The sequence below is a fragment of the Microcebus murinus genome, chromosome 18, assembly GCF_040939455.1.
Source record: "Microcebus murinus isolate Inina chromosome 18, M.murinus_Inina_mat1.0, whole genome shotgun sequence".
NCBI lineage: Eukaryota > Metazoa > Chordata > Mammalia > Primates > Cheirogaleidae > Microcebus > Microcebus murinus.
Window position 1 is genome coordinate 6,830,989 of NC_134121.1, and position 7,466 is coordinate 6,838,454.

Consider the following 7,466-nt stretch of genomic DNA (forward strand, 5'->3'; position numbering starts at 1 on the left):
AGAAGGCTGGCATTGGACCCTCATGCTCAACCCAAAACTTTCGCTTTCTCCCCGCTGGCTTTCATCTCGGCAAGATGCACGCATGCGGGCCTGGGTTACCGGGACAGTGGGTCTGACAGCTCCTGACCGGCCCCGCCTGGACCCGGGTTTGAACTCTGCGAAGGCCCCAGGAAGGGCCCTGCGGCATGAGCACTTAGTCATGCTCTAAACATCTGAGGGACTGAGCTGCGTTTATCCAGCCCTGGCAATTCCTGGGTTCCAACTACTTTCCCGGAGCACCGGAGCGGCTATTCTTTGCCAGGGGGCCCCTGTGGTGCTTCTCTCCACCTGCTCTGTGCGTGCAGGTGAGGGGACCGCAGCTGCCGTTGCCGCACCCAGCGGCTCCCAGGGCTGCGGGATGCACAGTCCCGCGGATGCTCCGGAACACCCTCGTCGTGGCACAGCCCTCCGCGTGCGCGAGGGGACTCTGCGACCACGTGGCTTCTCTGGACATCCGGGCAGGTTCCTGGGCAAGCCCGCGGTTGTGATGCCTGGGTCCTGTTGCTCCATTCCTGGCCGCGCATTCCAGCCTCAGCTGCTTGCGGTTCTGGGTCCCCACCCGGTCTCAGCGCACAGAACCCCTGAGGGAACAGCAGCAGCACCGCGGGCGGCTCTGCAGGCAGTGGAGGTGCAGAGGCGCCCGCCCTTTCCCGTCTGCTCGCAGCGGCCGGGACAGCAAAGGGAGGGCCACCTCCCACAGCCAGCAGGGCCACCTGCCGAAGTGCGCCTGCTCCGTGTCCTCGCTCGGCCTTCCCTCTCTGTGTCTGTCCTGGTCTCCTCATCTTATAAGGGCGATGGTCTCTTGGACTAGGTGGCACCTGTATGACCTCGGTGTCCCTTAATTGCCTCTTTAATGGCCCTACCTCCAAGTGCAGCCACTCCCTGAGGTGCCAGCGCTTAGGACTTGAACATATAAATCCAGCTCTTAGCACCCGTACGCAGGACAGTGCGCCGGGCCCTGGCCGTTAGGGAAGCTTCCCTAAGGAGAGGACCATCTGGGAGAAGAACATTTCAGCTTCCAGGCTGGCCTCCCCTCTCCCCAGTGGACTCTCCCCCAGAGCAGCCTTGCAGTTTCTGGTTTCCTCTTTACTCATAAGAATTATATTTCTTTGCGGTCTGTCTCTTAGCCGGGCCCACCTGCTAAGCCGAATCCCCCCACCTCTAACGCGACTACTGCCCCAACCTCCCCCTTCCACAGAGCCCCCCACAGCGCCACCTTCCCCAAGCCAGGCCCGGCCTCCTGTCCTGTGGCCTAGCCAGTGCAGTCTGGAGCAGCCCCGAAGGCCCAGGGCTCCCCCCGCCACTGCCCCCCTGAACCCTTCGCTTCAGGCAAGTAGCGGACTCCCCGGAGTCTCCCCTGGTGCTTTCTGTCTGTCACAACCATCCTACGCACCCTGGCCCTCCTTTAAATCCACCTCCCCACCTCCCCACCCCCAGCCAACTCTCTGATTCAGAACGTAGAGTGTGCGCCTGCCCCTTGCGCCTGCGTCTGCTGGAGCTCTCTCCCCCCTACCTTCCCCCTGACACCGCCAACTGTGCCTTCCCCCTGACACCGCCAACTGTGCCTTCCCCCTGACACCGCCAACTGTGCCTTTCTCCTGACACCGCCAACTGTGCCTTCCCCCTGACACCGCCAACTGTGCCTTCCCCCTGACACCGCCAACTGTGCCTTCCCCCTGACACCGCCAACTGTGCCTTTCTCCTGACACCGCCAACTGTGCCTTTCTCCAACGGCACTCGGTCTACTTGGGGTCCATGACACCCTCCTGGGACCCCCGAGCACAGGGGCAGCCAGTCTCCTCCCACACCCAGCGCTGGGCCTGTGCACTGCCGGCCGCCCGGCGTCCAGCGCCAGTGTGATTGGGTGGATTTGCTGCTCCTTTTTTCCTATTTACTTGCTTGCTTGCTTGCTTATATGTTTGAATTGTGGTAAAATGCACACAACATGAAGTTTACCGTCTTAACCATGTTAAAGTTCAGTAGTGTCCGGTCCATTCACACTGTCGGGCAACCACCGCCATCGTCCACCTGCAGAACTCCTGTCGTCTTACAAAACTGAGCTCTGTACACATTAAACAATAATTGCCCAATCCCACCTTCCCCAGGCCCTGGCAACCTCCCTTCTACTATTTCTCTCTGTGACTTTGACTACTCTTATGTCCCTCCCCAAAGTGGAATCATAGCACTTCTGTTCCTGTGTGACTGGTTTATTTCACTTAGCACAGTGTCCTCAAGGTTCACCTCTGTTGTAGCATCTGTCAGAATTTCTTCCCTTTCAAAGGCTGAATAATACTCCATTGCGTGGATATGCCGCATTTTGTTTATCCATTCATGCATCAGTGGACGTTTGGGTTACGTCTGTATTTTGGCTATGGTGAATAATGCTGCTATGAACATGGATATATAAATATCTCTTTAAGTCCCTGCTTCCAATTCTTTTGGGCATATACCCAGAAGTGGAATTGCTGGATCATATGGCAGTTTTATTTTTAATTTTGTGAGGGATTGTGATACTGTTTTCTGTAGCAGCTTCACCATTTCATTTTCCCACCAGTAGAGCACAAGTGTTCCAGTTTCTCCACATCCTCACCGACACTCGCTATTTTCTGGTTTTCCGTAACAGCCATCCTAATGGGTGCGAGGCAGCATCTTATTGTGGTTTTGATTTGCACTTCCCTAGTGACTAGTGGTGAGGAGTGTCCTGAGTCAGAGCCCTGGCTCATGGGCCAGCTATGCCTTCTGGTGTTGTCAGTGGTGTTGTCAGTGGCTTCCTATAGCAGGCGGCTGCAGCAATCGCGTGGGAGTCAGTGAGCCACGTGAGGAGGCCTCTCGGGGCCTCATTTCTCTCCCTGTCTTTCTTGGCACTCAAGAACGTGGACACCCGGGTCTCAATTCTGGGGCAAGGATCAGGAAGGAAGAGACCCTGTCTTGTTCTACCTCCTAGAGAACGCTTCTCAAATCCAGTTTCTATCCAACTTTGCATGGACATCCCAGACTCTCAATTGATACATCCAATTACCCATTGAAAAGGAGGCACAAAGTGAAAATGTTTCTCTGTTGCTCAATAGAAATTTTGTATTTATTTCAGCAGGAGGAGGGAGGATGGCCCTCTGACTCTCTATTCATGCCATGGAAATGGGCTGGAAGTGAAAAGGGGAGAAGGTCCATTAATTGATTGGGGCAGCTCTTCCATAAAGGAAAAAAACAAAACAAAACAAAACAAAAAACGATTGTGTGTTGAGATGGATGTTGTCTGACAGGATGGAGGAAAAACAGGTTCTCTGGAGATCCCAAGGAGATCTTTGGGATCCTTCCCGAATCACCTTTCTAGGTTGCTCCTTATTTTCTGAGAATCAAAGAGGTAGATACTAAGAATTATCTGTCTCTAGGGATACAGAGTCCTGCTTATATTATTTTCACAAGTCACCCAAATATGGGATCTCTAGTATAAGAGCTACCTTCTCTAAACACTTTGCTCAGAAAGCTCTTAACCATTTCTGACACGTTCTATGCTTAATCTGCTGATAAATTACCTTCTTAACCTACCTATAAGATGGAAAGCATTTCCCATTGAAGATTGTAGAAAATGGGATGTACTTTAAAATCAACTTTATTTAAATATGTCCATTCTGTGCAATGAAGTCTATCTTAATTCATTTAGCACTCAGCTTCATTTTCTTTTTTATTCTTTGTTTTTAAAATTTATCACTTTATTTTATTGTCACTATTTTGTTGTGTTAAATTCTTAGTTCATAAAAAAGAATAAGTGGATTGTTAAAGAGTAAGAGTGTAATGAAAATAGTAATATAAATACTACAGCTCAAAATAACACCATATGTATAAATAGGAAAGAGAATGCCAGTCTACTTCAAATATAGACTATAAATATGCATGTGCTAGAACAAGTGATATGTACTTATTCTTCCTACTTATGTACTTATTCTTCCAATTGCAGAGTTGAATGGGAACTTTGACAATAAATTTTTAAATTGAATTTCCCTGGACCAAGGAATTTGTTTCTGCTCTGCAATGATTTGTCTGTTTAGAAATGTGTTAAAGAGGGTGGGGCGATTTTGCATCATTTTCCAACAGTGATCTTTTTAATAAACCCATTGAGTTTTTTTAAATTATAAAACAAGCACAAAATATTGCTTCTCCAGTTTTAAACTGAATAGTTTTAATCTAAGGGGTATAAAACACACAGCCAACATTCAAAGCCTTCTCCAAAGCATAAACAGGTTTGGGTCAAAATATTCCCCCAAAGTTTATAAAACCCATTTTATACTCTTTGACACATTTCTGCTAAGAAAGAAAATAGAATTCTCTTGTGGAAGTAATTTGTACTGTTCACTACCTCTTCTCCAGCTCTTCAAGAGAATGCATCTCTCTGCTGTCTGTGAAGTTAGGAATGTCCTTAGGAATTGCTTCGGCCAGGAAATGAGAGTGGAAAAACCGCTGGAAGAGCCAGTATGTAATTCACTACGCTGTCTCTCCCCCGTGCCACATGACAACTTGGCGCTGTTCTGACAAAGGCTGTCAGACATGCAGCAGAGCCTTCAGCTGACATGAACTTGGCTGGATAAGATTTGGAGGTCATCTGTTACTGCAGCATAACTTAGGCCATGCTGAGTGACACACAGTCACAGATGGAAGTCTTTAAATGTTGGGTGATGCAGAGTATTGATAGCATACAAAGTGCATGCATATAGCACATAATGAGCTACCTTATGAGCACATGGAGATGGTGGTAGGGCTTGTGTTTGTTTTTGGTGTGAGGTGGGATAAAACCACGGATATAGCAACTTTTGAACTCACTCTTGGAATAAGAGTGATATATATCCAAGGACATAGTGGCTGGTGACATTTTCCCATTGGAAATTTCTGTTATAAAAGGAGAGGTGTTCATGTTAGTTGACAATTATTGTGGGAGTCATTGTGAGGACTGGAAAATGTGAGCCGGAATCATGATACACAGAAACTAGCTAAGTAGGCATTGAGGAAGGGAGATGCCATGGAAATAAAAGAAGTTGCTCCTCAATGTCAGTCTTCTCACTACTTGATATTCAACATTATGCTTATTAATTGTGATGCAATAATGAAGGAATACACTCAAATTGGAAATTAAAGTCAAATGGTGCCAATTTGGTGCATGTTTCTTCAGCACACAGTATGAAAGCATGGCAGGAGGATAAGATTTTACTTCCCATGCATATCACATTGGATAAAAGGAGCATTTGAAATTAGGAATGAGGTTTTTTTCTTTAAAGCATTGCTATATGGAACCTGGAATAATTAAGGCCATTTAAGCAATGCCAAGTGATTTGCCCACGTGGTACATGGACTACCTTAGCTACGTAGTTGGCCATCTATGAGGATTCTTAAAGAGATAGATGCTAAGCTTCATCTCTTGAGTGACTTAACCACTAAGAATTCAATTTCTTCCACACATTTGATGATTTTTCTTCAATTACTAGAGGAAGAGATTGATGACATGTTGTTGGGTAGACAGTACTTCAAAACTGTTACCAAACAGCACCATGGAATTTGAAACATTCCAAAGCTCAATTCAACCAAAAAGCATATTAGGAACCATTCATTGCTACCTCTCAGCTTTTGAGTTTAATCTGCTCTTATTGTACTCCCGGATGTTCAAATGGATGCAAAGAGTACAGTTTCTCACCACAAGCTCTTCAATTCTTCATCATATGATTTCTGACAGAGACATCTAGAATTTGTTTCCAGTTTCAATGAACCTTGACTATGAGTTAGGATTCTATGCTTTCAATATGTTTAAATTATTATTAAATTTGCTTACATTTTCTTTTGATACATTCATGGCTTCTTTTTTAAGACCTGTATTAACCTAGAACTTATGGTAGCATATCACATGAAATTACAATCTATATTTCTTTTTTTTTAGCCAATCGTTGGACAATCCATCCTTCCTCTCACTGTTAGGAACCATTGATTTTATTGGCTCTATAAATATGTGTGGGCCTATTTTTGGACTTTCTGTTTTATTGATCTGTCTGCCTATCCCAGTTATAATCACTATAGCTTGAAAATACTGCTTGTGGAATAATCATCAAGTAAGAATGGATAAAAGTATTTGTTAAGGATAATGAGAGCAGCCTTATCTTAAAAATAACTTTAAAGTTTTATGAAGTATTTCATCCATCACTAGAAGATAATGCAGGCAATATGATTCTACTAATATATTCAATTTCTCACTCCATGCTTATAAACGTGAACAGTTTTCTTTGTGCTGAAGCAACTTGCATTGACTTCATCGTGTCTTCCCGGTGGTTGTTTTCCTCTCCTTCCTGTCACTGCCAGTCCGCCCCTGCTACTCGGGGAACATACTCTCTTCCTCTTAAATTCCTTTGTTATCTGGCTACACAGTGCTCCCCAAAGAAAACTGTCAAAGGTTATCAGTGACCTCCCTGGTGTCCTTCAAGACGACTTCTGCTGGTCAGCTCCCGGCCCCTTCCCTAGCCTTGCACCTCGGTAGAGTCTCCGCGCCTCCGCCTGGCCTCCGCGCCTCCGCCTGGCCTCCGCGCCTCCGCCTGGCCGCCGCGCCTCCGCCTGGCCTCCGCGCCTCCGCCTGGCCGCCGCGCCTCCTCCGGTGCCCGCCTCTCTCCCTCTCTTCCTGTGCGTGTGCTCTCTGTACAGTCTTCCCTTCCCGATGCGACCCGCTGGTCCTGCACAAGTCACTTACCCTCACTCTCTCGCGAACGCCAAGAGCGCGAGGGTGTCTGGCTCCCGGCCTGCGTCCCCAGGCACCAGCCGAGCTTTGCTCAGCGGCGTCTACCGTCCTCAACGGCTTCCCTGCCGAAACGCACTGCTCGCCTTCCTGCGGCTCCCAGGATGGCTCCTCTCCCTGACATCCCAGTGTCCCCTTCGTCCCCACTCCTCCGAGACATCTTCTGGGTGTGAGAGAAAGGGGCCCCTAAGTTACAGATTCTGTACAACACGATTTCTCTCCTTTCCACCCACCACCTCCGTCCGCTAGCCTCTTCCCACTTCCTAAGTAGCCTCCACCGAGAAGTCACTGAGGGCTGCCCTGGCTTCCTGCTGCCGGCTGGATGAAGCCCAGCTTCTAACTTGATCCTCGAGAACCCCAGAGTCAGTGCGCGGACGCTGTTGGCAGCATCTGGACCCACGGCGGCCCTAACCTATACTCGGGCCTCAGAATTTGGATTTCAGTCTGGACTTTGTCTCTCAGTAGCCGTGCGGGCTTGAACAAGTCACTTAGTTTCACTGTCACCAAACCCAAAGGCCTTAGGGTGGCACAAGTGGAATTGACCACAAGTAGCCCGTGTGTGTCACATGCGGAAGACCCTCCAGTGGCCTAGAGCCTTGGTTGTCGAGCACAGAGGCAGAGTGTGACTCAGGTCACATAACAGTAGTGGCACCACCTCGGGACT